Below are 22041 nucleotides of genomic sequence, written 5' to 3'. Positions count from 1 at the left end.
AGTGAATAAGTATGGCACTTCCTCTAGAAACCATTACTCCTACAGGTGCTTGAAGCCAAGCAATATTTTTTTAATAAAGTTACTGTGCAGGTTTCAGATATTAATATAGATGAGAAACTGATCTTAATGTTCCGAACTGTCATTAAGCACTGAATATTCTCTTAATTCTATTTGCAAAGCTTTTGAGTGATGTTATTAGAATGAAAATCAAGCAGACGGGATGCTTTGGGGGTGTGTCCATGGACAAGCGTTGACAAGTGATCTAGAAAACAGCACTTGGTAGGATGTGAGTGTACATAGTGTGTCTAGATCAAAGGTGCAAAGCTTTCTGGAGGGCATTTTGTCCAAAAATGAGCATTATAAAGAGGATGGTGACCATGAGCTGGATTAAATTGTTACCAGGGAATTTGAAATAGACCTCTGAATTGAAGTTAAAGTTTGTTAAAGTTTGTAAAGGTGAGAAACATTGTCCTGGAAAAAGCAGAGGTTAGACATGACTTGGCAATGCTGGATGTCACCTCATGTGACCACGACTTCTGTACTGGTGTGGCACAGCAGCATTCACATGTAAAATTGGGAGCAGCCTGCACTTAACTACTAGATGACAGTATGGGTTATACATGTGAGACCTCATATTGGAGTTTCTCCCCGGCATGCAGGTCAGTGGGGTGTAAGATACTGCACAGGTGCAAATAATGATGGTGCACTCATGTCTTCTCTGGGAACGGTGTGCAGGTAGGGGAGTTCACACACTCAGGAGTGGGATGTGCCTGTGATCCCCAAAGCCTGTGAGAGGGGACGAATATGCATATACATGTATGTGTGTATGCATACGTGTCTGATGAGAACTTCCTGGTACTAGTGTTTGTAATTTTGTAGGTGTTAGTCGCATTTTGTAAGGTTCTAGTGTTACAGCTGATCTGTTGCATTATTGGTATTGATCATGAAAGTCTAGTTCACTCATTGCTGGTCCGTGATTTTGTTTATAAATTAATAAAGTACTTTGATATTCAGTTTGCTTTAGAGTATGTGAACTAAAGTAACATTTGCCTGCAATGACATGTTAGAGTGAATGTTATTCTCAGCAACTGTCAACAGCAAGTCTGGCCTCATTCTCATATATCAGTGGTATAAACATATTTTTTTGAAAGATTTTGAAATCTAAATGCTTGTCTTATTTTTACTAACCTGTATCCAAACCATGTGTGTAATCATATTTTTTGTAAGAGAAGATATTTCTTGTGTGCTTTGTTCTCATTTTCACTATTCCTTCAATTTTTCTCTCTGAATCACTGATATTGGAGATTACTAATCTCCTCTTCAAAAGTTGGATTTTGACATTAGTTTTATTTCCACCTAACCATACCTCTACAGGTGAAAGTGCTTAAATTGAGGTGATAGGAAGATAAAACACAGGAAGGAAAACACCCCAATGAACAGGCTGTACAGGGGGAAGAAAAAAAAAATCTATCTACCTATCTATCTATCTAATCTATCTATCTATCTATCTATCTATCTATCTATCTATCTATCTATCTGTCTACCTGTCTCTTAAAATCACAAGTTTTAGATGCAAAATTTACCCATCTTCACTCAGAAAGTCAATTTTTCTTGACAGAATTGACCGAGTCTCCAGATAATATTCACTGCTGAGCAGTGCCAACGTAATCCCTTCAGGAAATATTTACTCTTCCCCTGGGCTGACAACCATGACATCAGAACTTCTGAAGAGCAGAAATAATTGTAATATGTGTCAGTACAAATATTCAAAAACTGAAACAAATTGAGTCAAACTATTTTCCTGTATAAAGTCTATTTATAATCCATCATCCTTAGCCTACTGAACACAGAGAACTCTGACAGCTGTCAGATCAGACAGGTAAGGCACAGAGACACTAGGTTTCTTATTACACTTTTAATCCTCTTTTAAAAGCATATGGTGGCTTCACTGTTTGTTTACAGGAAAGAAGGTTTGCATTTTAACCTCATCTCTCATAAAGAGGTAACATGAAGCTAAGGTTGCACAGAGTAGTTTGCTTAAAATATAAATTTCTATTTCTAAAATTTAAATATTCTGAGGCTTAGAGATATGATTCTGAGAGATAAAATAAAAATCATCATAATGCGCAGCATTACAAAATGATATCTTATTATCTAACTAAAATCAGCCAAAAAATCAACAAGCTAAGGATGTAAAATACATGAAGAAATTGTTGTTTTGTTCTTAAACCATAGCAGAAGTTGAATCACTCCTCACAAAAACACTGTTAAGGAAACTTAATGTTCTAAGATGATTTTATCACCTATTATATTTTTTTCTCTTTTAAATCTTCTTCCTCCTAGTTCAGATCAGTATATTCTTAAGACTAAATCTTAAAAAAAAAAATACAACATCTTACTCTTGTAGAGTATTATATCATTTAGAAGTTGAGAAACAATTCAGGAAATGTTTCAGTTCATCCCATCAAATAAGGGTCTTTGCTTTGCAGGTTTAAAAAAAACCTAGTTTCTACTAGTTAATTCTCAAATTTGTGTTGTATAGCAGAACAGGAAACCACTGCTCCCTTTTTTGTTGTTGTTGGTTTGGTTTGGTTGGTTTGTTTGTTTGTTTGTGGGTTTTTTGGTTGTTGTTGTGGGTTTTTTTGTTTGTGTTTTTGTGGTTTATTTTTTGTTTGTTTGTGGGTCTTTTTTTGGGGGGTGGTTGGGGAGGGTGTTGTGTTGTTTGTTTATTTTTCCCTAGGTAGATCAGCTAATCTGTAACTCATGGTGTTTTCTGTTTTACCAGAATCTTAATTGGCAAATCTTGAAGACTATGCTGTCATGCAAGGTTTCCAGTGGCACATCTGTTTCTAATGTGCAGTACATAATTTAATGATGAGACACTTCAGTAGTCTACCCACTGCAAATTCCAGTTGTTAAAAATGTCTGAAGCAAGATGTCTCTAAATAGTAGGCACTTTCTTGGTACATTAATTTTCTAAGACTCAGAAGCAGAAAATGCAATAGTAGTTGTCACTTAATGGAAAGCCCTATTTACTTTTAAGAGCTATTTACAGCTTAAATGTCTTGTTTGAACTGATTAGCTATAGTGGGATTTAAAACTTTTATAAGACCTTTTTATTACAGTTAATGTTTAGGAAATCTGTCCAATCAGCATTAGGACAAGAGTGTGGATTTTTTTTTTTTTTCTGGCCAGACCTGATAAATGTAAGTTAGCTGGATTTTAAGAACAACTGAAATGGAAAACGTAAGCCCCTAACCTGCAAGTAAAGCACTGGCTGTGATATTTGCATTTAATTCATTTCTTTCATATATACAAACAGAGATACCTCACACAATACCTCAACAGTCACAAATGTATATCCTCATGTATAATTCATCTGGGCTAGTAATGTGCTTACTGACTTGTGCTCTATCGAACAAGCCCTTTACAATGTAGGAGATATAATTACAAAAGGCATAACGTGGTTATCCCACAACTAAGGAACTGTTAGACAAATTTTCCAAACATACAGAGACATATATAAATCAAAAAAATCCCAGATTTAACTTAATGACAGAGTAAAGCTATGTTCCAATCTGAAGGAAAAAAAAAGCTCTAAAGGATTTAAAATTTCAGTGGAAAGAAGTTTTTTTACTATTCTAATGTCAGACTACACTGATAATTAAAATAATATTTAAAATACTGTAGTCTTCATTATAAACATTATCCCCAAGGCAATATTTTCTTCATATTTTGTCCTTTTTCTTCATGCAATCCAGACAAATTATCTGCATCACTCAAAGTCCTTGATTTCCTTAAAGCTGAAATGATGAAATGGAGTGAGTAGATGAAATGGAGTGAGTAGGAGAAAAGGGGAGGTTTGGGTCCTTTTTCTCTTTTTTTTTTTTTTTTTTTTTTTCCTGTGTCTTTACATGCATGTTGGATTTCTGCTGAAAAGTTTATATATTACTGTAAAATTTCAGTTGTACTGGCTCTCGAGTTAGGAAATATGTTTCAGGAATGCATTTTTAGTACAGGATGATGAAATGCAGTAGACTATTATCCATCTATCTATCTATCTGTCTATCTGTCTGTCTATCTATCTATCTATCTAACTATCCTTGCATCTTGCTTCTGAGACTGCAGGAAAGAGTTGTTTCCTTTTATATACATGGAGTACCCCACTTTCAGTTTGCACTGCTGCTTGTATCTCGGTGTTGTGAAGATTTGCTGGTTTCCTCTCTACTGAGAAGAAAATAAAGGAACAGATATCTTGTAATCTATTTTATTAGTACTTATTATCATGTTATGCCTTTCAGTAACAACAATGCACCATCCATGCAGTTTGGTGGGTGAGAACAGGACCATTTCCACTCTGTTATGTCACTGAGCCAGGGGGTACATGGGTCTTTTCTCTTTCAGCAGGCAGCAATGGACAGTTTTTAGCACTGTAACACACTGAACTCTCCAGGAGTTAACTTTTATAAATTTTCTCACACTTGGGACCTGATCCCAAGCTATGTCAGGCACATTCAACATCTTAAACACTCAATAAGTTTTAACCACATGCATCCTTACAAGATTTTCTTTAGATCTTTGTTTATAACCGAGCTATCAAATGCTATTTTGTATTACATGAGGTCCCAGATTTTTTTGACCAAGGTTTCTGTTTTACTTTTATTTTTGAAGTTATATTTTTTATTAAAATAAGAAAAAAGCAAAAGCCAAAGCAAACCACACAATCAGAATGTATTGACATGTTGGTGTGAGTGTTCTTGTTGTTTTTGTTTCTTTTTTCTCCCTTTATATTGAGGATAGCTTGAATAACACACTGCAAGGAAAACGGATTCATTCCTTTCACAAACACGTGCCAAACTCAGGAAGTTTTCATCCCATGCAGATTTAATGCTATTATTTAGCCCCAGAAAAAATAAACCAATGTAATGAATGTCAACAAGTAGAAAACTGAAAATCTTCCTGTAAACAAAACTGAAAAGATGCAAAGCTGAGCCTACTTTATTGTCTCACTGCCAACATGACACTTAGCCACAGATGCCAAAAGGTTTGCAAAACTATGAGGATACCCAGGCACGGTTTGTTTGAAATCTTGGCCAAGCTTTTAATGGATATGGACAGATTCACTGTTTGTGTGGGAAGCCATGTTAATCAAGTTAGCTTTTGATTTGAAATCAGGCAAATAAGACAGTCTGATGAATTATGCTTTCTGTTGCTTGGGTCAGCACAACTTTAAGGAATGTAAACAATGTAAGCAGGAGCATGTACAGATGACGTACTGTGACATGAAATGTACCTTAATCGTGTTTTAACTGTATCCCTTATTATATTAAATCTGAACAGTAATGTTGGAAGAGAAGCTACTTTGCAGATAAAAAAGAGAGATGAGAGCTTAGACTTAGGTGACTTGTGACCTGATGACCAGCTGCTACATTGTACATCCTTACTTTCTATTGGTGCAATCGTTTAGGCTAGTTTATGTTGCTAACAGATTTTAGGCTATATACCAGTATACCTACATATCAGAACTAAAACTGACAGAAGAGGCCATGCTGAGAGCATATGAGAGGATACAAATTTTCAAGTACTTCGTTTTGTTTAGAGTATTACTTTATCAGTTTGCACTGGCTAACCTTAAGAAACCTGTCAAAACAACAGTGGGCATGCTCACATATGAAAATTACTTGCTCTATTTTTTGAACATATCAAATATTCAGCAGAGGCCTGGGGTATAGAGTGCTTACAACTGTTAAATGTCTTACTGATTTGAACAAAGATTAAGATTCTATGACACCAATCAGAAAAAAAATTAAAAAGTGCAGTGTCAGCTCTGATTCACCAGTCTCAACTCATGCTACTAAGTTTGATTACATTTATTTCTTCCATATCATGAATGTTAGCTTTGATCTGGGGTTCTTTTGCATGCTTCTTTGGCCTGTGACATAATATGATTTAAAAATTGTCTTTTGTGTCTGACTGATGTTCAGCAAGTGTCAGCCCATTTCTGTGTTTTGTCACTAACTGTGAGTGGAAATAATATGAGGAAACTTACAATGTCACTTCCTCTCATCCAGAAACATCGAGGCTTTGGTAAGTTCCATTTGAAATCATGTTAACTAAACACAAATTATTCAGACAAACTCAGATTTAATTTCAACCCGTGAGCCCACCTTTCATTTTTGAGTACCCAAAGTGGTGGTCTTTGATCTTAGAAATCAGTTAGGTTCTAAACATTGTACTTATTAACTTAAGGGAGGGGATGCTCAAATCCTCCCACTAGTCTGGCATTCGTTCAGGCACCTGAAAAGAAATTTTTCAATACAAAGGAATTACCATGTGAATAGTGCTTCCCCACAGTTTCTGCATACACTGTCTGGCATTTTTATCAAGACTGGAAACATAAACCCGCATGAGAAAGCAGGTGCTATTTTCCTCTAACTTTTGAATGTAAGTCTTTCCCAGCAGTAAGCTCTGTGCGTTAATGGCCAAAGTAAGGCACTCTGAAGGCACTCTGCAACCACACTGTTGTTTGGGTTTTGTGTTTTTTTTTTTTTCAAAGTCCTAGGCTGTTGATTCAGATTTAATTATGGGGCAGAACATTTAAATAAGAGGAGGCAGAAAGCAAAAACCATATGATTTTTAACGTCCTAAAGAGAATCTGAGGCATCTGCAATGTAGAAACAAGAGTCTAAGACTCTAAACTATTAAGATGTTACAGATTACCTTCACAAATTTGCAGTTTGTAGAATGTAGAACAAAAGTAGAACAGAATGTAGAACAGCAGTGGCTTTTGAGTTTTATCTGACTTTCATTAACTTATCTGTATTGACTTATTAACTCCATTTCAAGGTCATCTGTACTGTGCAAAAAAAAAAAAAAAAAATTCCCCATATTGTCAAGAATTAGAATTATTTAATTGTGATTATTAATAATTACAGTTATTATTAAAACAGGTATTGACTTGCACAGAAAAGTCCTTCAAATAATCCACTGCCTTCTGCAGAATTATTCACAGAACATTAAGTTATGCAATCAAATAACAGAGCACACAGTATTGCAAGTATAGAATGGATACACTTAAATATTAACAGGTCATTCTGATGAAATCAAAAAAGAAAAAAAAAAAAGAAAGAGAAGAGCAGATAAAGAAATAAACAGAGAAACAGAGAAAGAAAACATATAAATGCAATTGGGAAAAAACAATGCCATGATACAAGACTGGAAGAAGAAAAAAAAAGAAGAAAAAGCAAGAATGATAACAAAAATAAGATAGGGGAAATGAGAAACCGCTAAATGTTCCAAGCTAAAAAAGGTAACCTAACAAAAGTTCATTATACAGTATAAATTGAAGACAAAGATAGACAAGAGAGAAATAAAAGGTATAGCATATATGTCCAGTGGTACACACAAGGTTAAAAGACAGGACAGTAAGTGTTCCTGAGGCCTATCCACAGTAAGATACATAATTGTGTTACAATCACTAAGATTTCATGGATCTGGAGAAAAGGTGTAAAATTCAGTCTTTCAGGTAAAACTAATTAATCAATGATAGCTGTACACAAATTTTCTTTGCTTTCACCCATCATCAGTCACAATCAGTGTCACATCATTAATACAAGCTACAGTTTTCAGTTGTCCGTTACAAACATAATACCTGATTTAAAGTAATGACATTGGTGCTGCTAAAGTAACTTGGACACTTCCTATATTCACTTACTGAAACTCAAAGTTCAACATGGTTAGGTTTTCTAGTGCTTTACAGTCATGCGCAGAGCTGGCATCAGAGTGCTGTGTCAAAGCAAAGCCTAATAAGCCTCAATATCCCTCAAGTATCTTCCACTTTAATAGCCACTTTGGCTATTAAAAGAAAAAGAAAACTAAAGAGACTGCAAAAATACAGAAAGTAACAATTAGTGAAAGGGTGTAGAAATAATAAAAACAAAACAAACAAAAACATCTCAAGTGCAAGCAAGGTTTTTTTATATGACACCAAGGATCGTACAGTAGTTGACAAGTGTGTATAAGGGAAAGGATCCTCAGTACAAAGAGAATTTTCTCAAAAATTGTTAAAACACTGGGGAAAAAAAAGTAAAGATGAATACAAAGCAAAGATTTGTATGCATAAATAGGATGTCTAAGGATAATTTGTGCGTTAAACACTATAGTTTCAAGTTTTTGAAACTGTATACTCCCTATTTGAAATGACAGTTTAATATGGTTATTGACAACTGCAAATGCACATGACCACTGCATCTTAGTTGGCAGACATCAACCTAGCATCCTTCAGAATAGTTGGAAAAAAGCAAAAATAAACTAAGGTTAAGAAAATTAATCCGTCATAAGACAGTAAAATAAGACTTACTGTGTTTCATTAGACCAAAAAGCTAACCTTATCATACATATCTGGAGTGGTAACATACTAAGGAGAGAATTTTATGGCCACTTTTTTTGTCCCAAGTATACCAGCCTCTACTTAAACAAAACAAAAACAAAACAAAACAAAACAAAATTCACCACATTTTCCTGTTCTTAAAACAGCAATAAAATGCAGAAGGTACTACTACTATATCAACTATACCAAAAACGACTTTGAAAAGCATGAGACACCATCTAGGTGTCCAGTGTATTCACTGGAAAAGTGGGAATCTCACATTCAGGTGTCTGCACTCGTGTTAGGTTCTTGTCACATTCTGGTTTACATTCTCAATGAGGGACCCAATCTTCATTCACCTAAACACATGTTTTCCACTCCAGAGCTTTGGCTTGAATTAAAAAAGAAATTATCTTAGATTTAAGGAGTTATTTCCTCTAAAGATATATATATATATTTAAAATCTAAAATATTACTGCAAAATTTTGATTTTCAGAAATAGGAATCTGTTGAGTAGTTACAACCATGATGAAGCTTCTAGTCAGCTCTGCCTGTGTATATTCATTTTCAGTTGATATCAATAGCCATAGAATTTTATTTGATACATTGTTCAGTAGGGGCATATATGGTATTATGAGCTAAAAAGTGTTAGATTGCAGTAGACATTTACTACATATATTCCACAGTAACTTAACCAGCTTAACACACAAGACAAAGCAGTTTTGTATTGCTAGCTAGATGAAAAGCAGGAGAATATATGAACAAAGCAAAACAAGAAACACAATAAATGGTGAATAAAATTAGTTCTAAAACCTCATACAATAGGACCTGGGAGAGGTCCACTAAAGCAATTGGTCCGAATTGAATTTTTGTCACTTAAGTGTGAAACAGATATGGCCATTCAGCCATCAAGACATTAGGTTCCATTAAGTCTGCAAAGTTTAAGCAAAAATTCATTCACATGCTTCATTTTTATGTCAGGGGAATTTACATAGATGATAAATATTTTCAGAATTGTAACACCAAATAAGGCTGGATCAAAACGATTAAATTTTCTGTTGACCTGGGCCTTTTAACATTATCTAATTCCATGCCTGATGGTTTAGCTTTTTAAAATGTGGTTCTCACAGCCTTAGATTAAAAAAAATCCCACAGTGTTTAGTATCTCACAGAAGTTTCCATAATATTTTGAACCAGGCTTATAAATTAGTCCACAGACTTCATTAACATCATCTATATCTGAGAAGCGTCATTTCAAGATTTTCAAAACCCTTCATGCAACAAATTTACACACATGGCCATTTTCTTTTTAAATTGCCATAATTCCTGATGCCATGACACAAAATGACCACTCCTTAATACTTTTCACTGAGGAAAAAAAAAACAAACAAAATCAAAACAAACAAAAAAATCCCAATAATTTCTACAGGGCAGATGAGTTTCTGAAGAATTCCCAAAGCCCATAAGAATCACTCCCTTCAGTCAGTTCTGCAGAATGAGAAGGTATGGGTCCTTGCAGGGACATGCAGCCTCGAGTTACCAGAGTATACTATCAGAAATTATAGTGTCACGTATTCTGAAAATAATGAAAGGAAAACAAAGAGCACATTACTGATTCAGAATGAGAAAGTGTTGTAAAACCAGTATTAGAACACCACAATTTTGGCAATTTACTGCTATAAGGAGTTCTGTAGCTCATTATTTTCTACACAATGCCATTTTAAAACCTCTCATATGCTTTTAATATATCACTTAGTATTAGGCAATTATCACTTCCTCTTCAGTTTTCAGCCTCTTAAGTCTTTGAACTCTTAAGATTACAATGTTCTGACAATTCTTATAAAACCACAGGGAAAACAAAACATATTTTTCCTCACAAAGTCACAATCATTCTAAAAAGTGGGTTTCCTACAATTTCTTCTACATTAAAATCTTTTTATTAGTAAAGGGTCAGGCTTAATCTTCAAAGTGCAAATGTTCTTATCATGTAAGGTGAAATTTAGGAACCTGCACTTACACATTTACTTATGTAAAAAACACTGTATTCTTTAGGGAGGACCGAATGAAACACATGGAAGAATAGGGTAGCAATTGTGGGGGTTTTGTGGTTGTGTTTCATTCTATAAAGAATATTCAAAAACATTGAAAAATGAAAACAATATTAGAAACAATACATTTATTTACCTGTATATAGAATGTGTGTGACACATAATGTGCACTTTCATGTTTGATATCAAGTTAGACATTTCAAAGTAGTTTTTTCTTACTGTTTCTTGCCAGAGAAATTGCAAAGTTCACAAGGCAAAAATCAATATCTGCATTAAAAAACACTTTTGATTGTTGTTTATATGAAAAAAAAATCAAATAAGACATTATAGACAATGATATTTGGTATAACTGTTAAAAATGGAATATTGAAGATCTTGTGATAGGAAAATCATCAGTGAAGCACTGGCAAGGGACCAAGAGGAACAACTAAGGAAAATTCTACTAAACATTTTGTATTTCTAAAACTTTACTCCGTAGATCTTCATATAAAATTTTAGTACCTGATACTTATTAATGACTGATGAAAGAAGATTCAGTAATATGTCTATCCACTCTTGATATTTTGTCATCCAAAAATGATCACCCAGTTTAGTTGAGCTTTAATTCATATCCTGTTATATATGGCCAGACTTCAAATTGTAACTGTTTTTTAATTAATCTTATTGATAAAATATTGCGAGGTAACAAATTCTACATTCAGCTTTGTTTATTATCATGGTATTTTAGAGGCAAACACAGTCCAGAAGATGATCTTGGTACAATAAAATCTCTTGTCAGGCCCTTCAAGGCGTGGAAATAGGCCAGGGAACTCTTAAAGTACAAAATGTAAAAGGCTGCAGGCATTGCATTGGATGATGACAAGACCAAAAGCAGATGATGCATTTCAGATGAAATTTTTTCAAGTAATAGCTAAATACTGGCAAGAGATTGAAGGATTCCTAAACCTATCCATATTACATAGTTTCAGATCAAAGAATATTGTTTCAGTGGTTGCAAAGGATTCAATATTTGCATTAGGGAACATTTGTAGTTTAGGGGAATTCTTGCTGTTTTAATACTTCATTAATGTCAAAGCTTTGCAAGCAATTAAACTCAAAGGAAATATAGTTCATTGATTATTTATATCATATATTTATATCAGAAAGATATTTCCCAACACAGATGTCAAAAGAAAATGTCAATAGTTGTATTTAATAATTAATTCAAGATATTACTAGAGAAAAATATTCTAGTTACAGTTCATTTCACATATGCATTCTTGTAAAATCTTGTAAAATCTGTTCAGTCTGAAAGAGCATTTATAGAAGATATGCTTTATCTACTTTATGTACACACATAAAGATAAAAGAAAAAAGCAGAGGTATACATAATAAAATAATTATTTTAGAAACGGATTTTAATGGATTTAGAAATCACAAAATTTGGATTTTTTTTCTTTTTTTTGCTCTGTTTTGTTTTCTTTCCTTAAGACCTCTGGCAAAGGCTGTAAGTTGGAACACAGAACTGGAGGGATATAATAGAATATAAAGTAATTCTTTGTTATCACTGTCAGTCATGTCCTAAATCTCTTCCAAAAATATGCCAAGTGTCTGGTTAAAAGTAGCCATGATCTTCCTTCATAATAACTGAGCAGTGTTTAAGGCTTTAATTTCTGTGACATTCAGAGAAACTCCATTTAACAACAATTTTCTTTACAGTGATGGATTTTATGATGAGAAATATGATTTCACAGTGAAAACAACTAAATGCAGAACTTGGGAATCTGCTTCTGTCTTTGAACTACTGATGCCTGTATTTTCTTGAGCAATAATTGTTCACAAGCACCCATTCCAGCTCGTGTCTTCCTCATTTCTTAGTGCCCTGTTCCAGACTTTGATATCTTCTTTGAGAAGGCTTGTCCACAGAGCTAGATGAAGTCGACACAAACTGCACAGTACACTCTAATAACAAGCACTAAAAAACCCAACATATAACCAATCAAAAAACTGTCCATGCCACAAATTTTGTTTGTGCACTGTAGACACTTCTGATTTTAAACTTTCTTATTATTCTCTTCCATTTTGTAAAATGAGATAGAAAACTCCTTTGCCTTGGATAGGGTTTTCAACGACAAGTTAATTTGGGGAAAATATTCTACAGGCAAATGTCAGAAGAAAGCCCACATGTAAGTAAGTAATTATTTATTGGGAAAATCACTTGCATGACATTAAGATGGCCGAGGGTACATATTGAGCAAAGGAGGGGAAATTAAAAAAGAAAATCGAAATTAATTTCTGTCTGAATATCCCTCATCCTGTCCGTGGCATGAGTCATAGGATATATGGAAAACACAGGAGGCAAACACAAAATTAAAGGCCATGGTAGATTGCATTCAACTCTGAAGACAACTGACAGATTTTCTTTTCACTGTTTGTATTTGCCAGTTTAAAAACATGATTTCTTAGTGTGAGGGGAGAAATCCTAATTGCCCTATATGCTGTACCTTTTTAAGATTTTGATAAAGAGGTGTACATATTCAGAAAATTATCATACCATGAGAATTCTTTCTTTTCTGCAGCCAGAGTAACAGTCCTGGGTCTGCTGCTCTTCTACCTGTATCCTCACCAGCTGTTACAGAGCTGGAAGTAATCTGCTGCAAGAATGCCCTGGTAGCAGGTATCTTCTCTTTGAAAAAAAAGAAGATAATTTGGCATTCAGTATTCCTGTTAGTTGCCAAAGCTTCTCTGATTCAGTCTAGTTGAAGGATGGCTCTTGCTTGGGATAGTTTATTTAAAGACAATTTAAGCCTTAAAATGAGATCTTGAAATATAAGCAGAGCTTCCAGAAGAAGCCAGTCTAAGACAATCTAGTTAGCCCATGTGCAGAAGATAATGCTCTAATTGAAACTATATTAGGTCCAGGCTCTGTGGTTAATTTACTGTGATCCATCTTCATCTCTCAAATCCATCTGGCTGTAGCCAAATCCTGGCTTCTGGAATTCTCAGGCATTTTCATTAAAAATGGGAGCTGAAATAGAGATTTCTCTGCAACTGTTGTTTGTGGTTCATTTTAATTTTATGCTGTATAAGTTACATATCAAAATACATGGCTTCAGTATTCCAGAACAGTTTCATTTCTGTAATTTAAAAAACATATGATCTATTCTAAGGAAAACAATTCCCATTACTTACCATTACTATGGCCATACATTAACTTCATTTAACATACGTTATCTAGAGTTACGTGATGGACTTGTCTTCACCTATTTCAATGTTCTACTAAAAGGTTACAAATTCCAAGCTCTCTCGATGGAGCAGAAAAACATCCAGAATTCTGCACCTGGGTGAATGCATGACTCTTTAACAAAATCTTGTTTCAAACAATAAAACAAAGATAATTTAATTAGATGCAATAAAATACCTTATAAACAAAACAAAACATTTTCTTGAACTTCAATAAATTACACTTAGTTTATTTTTAGCTCCATACCCTGCACAGTGAATTATGTTTTAGCATTTGATAATTTTATTAATTTAACAGGGTCTCCAACTACGTGGTGGCCTTAGAAAGATCAGCTTGACCAGGGGATTGGACCAGATGAACTACAGAAGTCTCTTCTGACCCCAACCATTCTGTGCTTCTGTAATATATAAAAATGTATTTAAAAGTCATCCAGCCAATTTAGAAATAGACTGTCAGATTCTTCTGGTACTGATTCCTTGACTTTGACTATCTACCTTGATTATTAGAATGGCCGTTAAATAAGGATGTTCCTTTATTCTCCTTTTTTTCAGACACTTATTTGGCCCTGTATGGATTCACTATATGAAGCTGGAGAGTTGGATTTAGAGCAGATCTCATTGGGTCTCAGAAGTTAAAATTTTTTCTTTAATAAAATGTTCTTGAAGAGATGGTTTAAGAATGATGTCTTAGAAGTGGAAGTTGCACCTTTCAATAGTTTGAATCATTACAGGATTGCAATGGTATTGAATGGGTAACTGTAATTATTGACTGTATCCAGTTCTCCATATGCAAATCACAACCTCAAAATGTTCAGTGGCAGATGGCATACAGAGTATATAACTTCATTGCAAGGCTGTGTTTTATTGGATGTGTTAAATCCTACCTTTGAAGTTTGAAAGAATAAACGGAGATGTCATTGAAATAACATTGTTATCAAACCTAATATAACCTGATGTAAAGCTAATCTGGATGTGAGTTGCATCTTTTGAAACAAGAGTGAGACAAGGAATGTTAGTTTTATATCACCCTTGTTACAAATCTTGAAAGAACAGGCAAAAAAGCATAACATTCATTCTTTTAATACAATGTATAGACTATAATGATAACAAAATAGCATAGCATGTTCATTTTTCATAAGAGCTGTTATAAATAAGAACAGGAAAGAAAATAATATCCATCTATTTTGCTTGGCCTAAAGCATAACAGCTCTGACTAGAAAATTTCTGGATTAAAAAATTAAAAAAGGCAAGTTTCAAAATTAGAACCACCTTTATGATTATCACTGACATGGACATTAGTGAAACAACAGTATTTTTTAAAATTAGTGCTTACTCACAGAATAAAAATTCATGTTTGTTTTGTTGTTGTTGTCGTTGTTGGTTGGTTGGTTTTCTTTTGGTTTCTTTTTTTTTTTTTCCCTGATGAATCCCACAAAGGACACAATCTCCTTCATAAAATGCTCCATTGCTCCATTTAATGGATGAATGAATGAAAGATGAAAGTGAGGAAAGAACAAAAAGCAAAAAATCTAGGCAATACCCTCAAAAATAAAGGAGCTTGATACTGATGACAGAGAGTCATGTGTACATCATACAAAGCAACAACACACAGGGGATCCTGGAGCTGACACAGAATGAGCTGACATGTTTGGCATGCATGTCCCTCTTAGTGTCTTGAGCTGAGTGTCTCAAGATTGTATCCTAAAAGCAGCAAAATTCAACATTTCAACATCTGGAAGATGTTTTCTCCAGCTTGTAAGAAATTTTATTTTTGCCCCACTGTAATTGTTACCATTGGCTTAAGGGACAGAGCCCTTCAAATCTTATTAAACTCCAAAGCAAGAAAGTCTTGGTAGCTGCATTAGCTTTAACATTGTAAGGTAAATTATTTAACATAAATCACTTAGAAAATGCAACCATAAATTATATTAACAGATATTTCTTACCATTTACTCCTTTATATTACAGTTAAGGAAGTAATTTTAAAATTTTATTTCAAGTAAAAGGAGGCCAAACTGAAGAGTTTGTGAAACACTTTGATGCCAAAGAGACAAAGAAAAAATAATTAACAAAATAGTTTTTTTCTATGAGTCAGGGATGTCTTTTCTGGAAGACTGTGAAGGTACTGAAAACAGATATGCCATTTCTAGAAATACTAAAAGCTAAATGCAGAAAAATTGGTGGCCATCCCTTAGCTTGAATATAACAATGTCTTAGCCAAACCTAAACAGTTCCTAAAGCAAAAATCTAATTTATAACTAAGTTGCCTTACCACAGTATTCTATTATCTTGATGTACATGTTCTTTATACCTACCATTGTCTTTTAGACACCAGATACTAAAATGCCTCAGACAAACAGCAAACTGTATGTAATAGGAAATACTAGGCATAACAATAAATATATCTTCCCTCCCTTAAATGCTTGGTCATCTATGAGATGAGTCTAAGTCCAGGAATGGAAATGAGAACTCATCAAGAGGTGAGAATTCATTACTGTTTGGGAATGGAGATCAGTCTTGTACACTCTGCAGAAATGCTGAGTATTTTTGAAAGTACAAATTAAGCAAAGCATTAAGTGAGTGTCTTGGTGATTTAACAAAACTTGCATAAATAAGTGCAGTCAGGGAACAGTCAGCTCATTCTAAGACTTGTGCACATCACACATTTGAAAACAGCATCTTGATGGTTCCAAAATTCACAGTTAAATAAGCAAGCTAATGATATTCTTGCTACAGAACAGGGGCTGAAGCATCTAGTATGGAGCAGTTCAAGTGGCCACAGGCAAAAATTTCCAAGTCTTACAATTATTTTCAACTCTTATAATTATTATTATTATTATTGCTGATTGTTGTTCCTCATGAATGTATAGCGTGGATTATATGAAAAATCATCCATTCTTATTAGTACCTTGCATTTCCCCCTCCTACCCTCCACAAACAGAATTTTCAAAACAAATCAATATATATCCTAAGTGATCTCAGTTGAAATGTAGCATTGTAATTTGCAGGGCTTTTCATTTATTTCAGAATTTTGGTTTGTTTACTTCAATCATATAAGTACCAAACTCAGGAAAATCTATTAAAGTTTTTCATTGCAATCTACTCCACATGACTTCATAAAATGTATTCAGTAGTGTCATTAATTTTTCCTTTTTCTTATTTCTCTATCTCTTAGTTTCTTATATGCATCTTTTTGTTCCTCACACTCGAAGCATTCTCCCTCAGACTACCTAAGTCTCTAATTATTTTCCAAAATCCATTGTTCACCAAAAGTACCTACACACTGTAATCTCAAAATGTAATATAATATGCCATAGTCTTATGAATCTATGACCAATGTCTAAATTTTCTGACTAATAACTCCATCTTAACAGTTAGGAAATAATTTTTTGAGGAAATGGGATGTCACGATTCAGAATTACACCACTATTCTAAAATAGGAGAAGAACACTGATAATTACTTACCTGCTTCTGCCTGTTCTTCTCCTAACGTTCTTCCTATTTTCTTTATCTGCATACTAGAATGAATTCAGGAAGTTGTGGCATATGAAAAATAACTGAAATTGTACTGCTTCAGGTTTGGGGGTTTGTTTGTTTGTTTGTTTGTTTTCTGAAATTGAGTTTCTTATAACTCTTTTTCTCCTCATTAGAACTAAGCAAACACTTATTGGTAGAACATCACATGCTAGAAAGTCTTATTTACTTATACTATTTATAAAACCTATTTATTTATTGGAACACATGATACTTTCCTAAGTGGGTTTGCTATTTATTTGCATTGGTAAAACTTTCAAAACTTCAGGAAATTTGTTTTAAATGACAACTGCCAAGTGTAACTGTATGTTAAAAGGTCTTCCTGTAGCATCTTGTGAAAATTGAAATTGAGTCAAAACATACATGGTATTTCAAGGCAATCTTGATGGTCTCTGCAACACCATAAATAAAGGAGGAATACATGGGATTTGACTGCAGTGTTGAACATGTTCCTTTGGGTTTTTTCCCTTCACAGTAAGCCATTGAGTTTAGAGGTTTCAACATGTCTTATTCTTATTATATATGTGAAGCATGAAATAGAGAGTGGGATATGTAAATTAATGTCTATATTTTTGTGACAAGAACTTTGTACATTACTTATAAGCCTTCTGTCAAAATCATTAGTGAAGAAATGCTCTCACATTAGTGTGGTAGAAGAGCTGTTTTGCTTTTTTAAATCTCAGGCCTAATCAGGTTGCTAAGTTTACAGGAGCATATTTAAAATCCCACAATAAAATCTAGGTACCACTGTTTACACTTGTTTCAGCTTACCAGACCATTCCTTTAATATATTTGAATTCACACGTCGTTGAAAATGGGTTTTTGTTTGGACAAGGTCTTCATTTTTACCTTCTCTACCATTTCCTAAGCAAAATGAACAGTTTTGCTAGGGTGTAAGTCAACTGTGGGTTTATTCAGTGACAGCTTTATACATTAAGTAAACATCTATGTGTATGTATTTCTTTGGGAGAGTTAACAGAAATATTTCTCTCTAGTGAGTGATTTTTCTTTGTTTTCTATTTTAAAGATGCATAGTGCTCACTGAAAACACTCAACAATGGTGCATACTGAAGCCTGTTATTTATCCAAAGAAATCATACAAAAGTTAACATGCTTGCCACCATTAAAGACAGTTCTTCAAAGACCTCTAGGTGAAAAGGACCAGACAAAGGAGATTTTGTGTAAAATTCTTTTGACTATGTTGTTAATGACACCTGATGAATGGTGAAACAGTATTTCCTTTCTCATTTAGTATGTAAAGAAGAAAAGCTTCTAAGCACTAATTGACCTTTATCAGACGTGTCACCTTCCCTGATGATTCAACTGAGAATGATCCATCCAAAAACTATCGGTTTGATGCATATTATTAAAACTTATTTTTAATATCCTACAGAAAATTGTATGTTAAGTACTGGACAAAAAAAAAAATCAAATACAAAGTGGTTAAACAAGATATTCAAGAAAATTTCATAGTGAGTTACTCCTCAAGAATATCTGAAACTCCACCTCGCACGTTATCTTTGGTTTTCAGTGGTGCTACATTTGGATTTGGTACATGTAACATATTTTCCACAGTTCCCATCAGGTTTAATTGGATTCAGTGCTCGCAGGACATCCCTTAGGAAGTATCATCAGTGCTGAGCAGAATGACCTAACGTAACTGTTCATAAATATATGTATACCCTTATCAAAGGGAGTATAGGGTAATAATCAAATAAATGTTCTGGTTAGTTTTTAGTTCTAGACACTCCTCTTCTCCTTTGAGCTTAGAAAAATCCATTCACTCTGAAAGAGCCTTTGGAAGTGATTTAGTGTTTTGTACCATGTGAAGTGTTTGCAATAGATTCTTCTATCAGTTTTATCTCTTTCTGTTCATACATCTTCAAGTAATGACTTAATTAACCAAAAAGTTAATTATTTAGTAAATGAAACACCAACACTTCTGCTTCTCTCAGCTCCAATAACAAAATCCTCACATTGCCTTTATACCTTTAGCAAGAGAGCACCAACCCATGAAACAAAGAAATTTCTATTGAGAAACTCTTCTTTCAGTTGTCTCAGGCTTAGTCAGATTATCTTTTGCTACCACAGATCAGAAAGTAAATTTCATTACACACCATCAAAGCACCAGAATTGGATGCTGTATTTTTCATCAAGATACAGTTTTGCACTAGTGTATTATACTTGGTTAGGTTTTTGAGCATTTAGAATTAGGAAAAGGATACTGATGGGATGAAAGTCGTGGTCATTGGGGTGGAGTCTAGTTGGAGACCTGTATCTAGTGGAGTGCCTCAGGGGTCAGTACTGGGGCCTGTATTATTCAAAATATTTATCAATGATTTGGATGAGGGAATAGAGTATACTATCAGCAAGTTTGCTGATGACACCAAGCTGGGAGGAGTGGCTGACATGCCAGAAGGCTGTGCTGCCATCCAACGGGACCTGGATGGGCTGGAGGGTTGGGCAGGGAAAAATTTAATTAAATATAACAAGTGCAAGTGTAGAGTCTTACACCCCAGGTTCCAGTATAAGTTGGGGAATGAACAATTAGAGAGCAATGTAGGGCAAAGGGACCTGGGGGTCCTGGTGGACAGCAGAATGACCATGAGCCAGCACTCTGCCCTTGTGGCCAGGAAGGCCAATGGCATCCTGGGGTGTATTAGAAGCGGGGTGATTAGTAGGTCGAGAGAGGTTCTTCTTCCTCTCTACTCTGCCCTAGTCAGACCACGTGGATGAGAGAGTCCAGCACAGGGCAACAAAGATGATTAAGGGAGTGGATCACCTCCCTTATGAGGAAAGGCTGAGAGATCTGGGTCTCTTTAAATTGGAGGAGACTGAGGGGTGACCTCATTAATGTTTACAGATATATAAAGGGTGAATATTACAAGGATGGAGCCAGGCTCTTCTAGGTGACAACCAATGACAGGACAAAGGGTAATGGGTGCAAACTGGAACACAAAAGGGTCCACTTAAATTTGAGAAGAAACTTCTTCTTAGTGAGGGTGACAGAACACTGGAACAGGCTGCCCAGGGAGGTTGTAGATTCTCCTACTCTGGAGGCATTCAAGACCTGCCTGGATGCCTTCCTGTGTAAGCTCATCTAGGTGTTCCTGCTCCATCAGGGGGATTTGACTAGGTGATTTTTTGAGGTCCATTTCAGTCCCTAACATTCTGTGAGTCTGTGAATCTGTGAAACAAGACAGTGTAGTTAATTTGGACTAAAACATTCCTCATATGTTTACATTCCCTAGTTTTATTACAAAGTCCACAGCATCAATACCTACACAGCCTGTCTTTCCTTTTCTTATCAATACATCAATCACTTCTTTATTCATCATGTTGCTACAGGTGGCTCTACTAAAATAAGAGAAATATTCACTTCCGTTTACTAACCAAAATTCTACATTAGCCTCCAAGCACTGCACAAATGTGTAGTCTAGGCTGAAAATTTAAAAGCATTGGTATAAAACTATTCCCACTAGATGTCTGTCCATATAATCATGATACAGAGAGGTGCCCAGATGATGAATTAAGGAACAATACATTCAACATGTCTTTGTCATAAGGCTGCAGTGGGTCACTGGATATTTGCCCTTAGACCTGTTATCAGCTACTAAGCAGACTAATTGGAGAATTGTAGTAAGACATAGGTCAGATTTTATTAGTTCTAATGGTGAGTAAAACCATGAACACCGTGTAAGCTTTTAATGCTGAAAATAGAGTGAAATTTTCAATAGGACTCTTTGTTACTTAATAGCCTGAATATTAAGGTTAAATTATCTGAGCTGTTAAATCCTACTATTTTTCTACTAGTATTCAGTTCCTAAACTATTCTTGAAAATGGGACACAGGTTTCATTTTTTGTGTGATTGCAGTATAAATTATTTTAGGCACAGAATGGAAAAATGTGAAGAAGGGAGAGAAACAAAGGGATTTTATATGAATATTTAACTTCTGAAAACAAAGAGAGACTTATCAGCAATGGCACAGTACTAGTTCACTCTTCAACTCAGCTCATATAGATGCTTGCCTGTATTATTAACATGCTACACAAAACTACAGAAAAGGAGTAAAGAAATCAAATTAAAAGGTTGTCTGAGAATAAGGGAATCAGGTTTGATCTACCTGGCATAAATGTTCTAGTTCTTCCACCTGGAACATGTCCTGAAAATTCTGAATACACTTTCTGAAAGTTTATCACATCATATGTTTCACTTTTCCTTTAAATATTTAAAGCTACGACAAGTCAACTTTTTTTTTTTTTAATTTAATTTAATTTTATTTTAGTTTTTATCTGCCTTTTTCTGAGGTAACAGAGACAACCTGTTGTCCTTGAGAAGTGTTCAGGAACAATTTCTAACAAAGATTTAAAGCATAGATATCACTATGCTAAAACAAGAACATAACTATTACCTATAACTCTCTCAATACTTTTTTCTGTGGGTGATAAAAGCTATGTAACTTGAAGTGTACCATGTGTCACAAATGCATAAAGTGTCAAGCATCATCTGTCAAACTTAAGGAAAAGTAAACCTTAAGAAATTTACATTACAAGAAAGGCTTTAGAAAGTCTTACCTGGCAAAAAAATCTCACAGAGAAAAGCAAAAAAGTAAAATATCTCTTAGTTCCCCAGAAAATCAACAAGAATGATGAATTTGTTCTGATCAAAGAAAAGTATTTTCCCACAAGGTTTTTTTTTTTTCTTTCGAATTACCACTATAAAGGAGCTAGCAAGGTTTTCAAGCCTCTGTTTTGTTTTGTTTGTTGGTTTGTTTTTGGTGTGGTGTTTTGGTTTATTTTCCCCCCTCAAAGAAAAGAACTGCCAGGATTTTCTTTCTTTAATGAGGACAGTTTAAGACAACATTTCA

The 22041-nt window shown here is 34.5% G+C and overlaps 1 long non-coding RNA gene across 1 annotated transcript; it reads left to right on the top strand.

The window, feature by feature from the left end:
• The first annotated feature begins 513 nt into the window (after nt 1–513).
• Nucleotides 514–15160, top strand: LOC135577287 (uncharacterized). Its single transcript, XR_010468964.1, has 3 exons — nt 514–659; nt 12975–13072; nt 14191–15160. It is a non-coding gene; the product is annotated as an uncharacterized LOC135577287 (long non-coding RNA).
• The last annotated feature ends 6881 nt before the right edge of the window (nt 15161–22041 follow it).

The sequence above is a fragment of the Columba livia genome, chromosome Z, assembly GCF_036013475.1.
Source record: "Columba livia isolate bColLiv1 breed racing homer chromosome Z, bColLiv1.pat.W.v2, whole genome shotgun sequence".
NCBI lineage: Eukaryota > Metazoa > Chordata > Aves > Columbiformes > Columbidae > Columba > Columba livia.
Note: the sequence above shows the minus strand (reverse complement) of the source record. Positions and strands in the feature narration are given on the sequence as shown.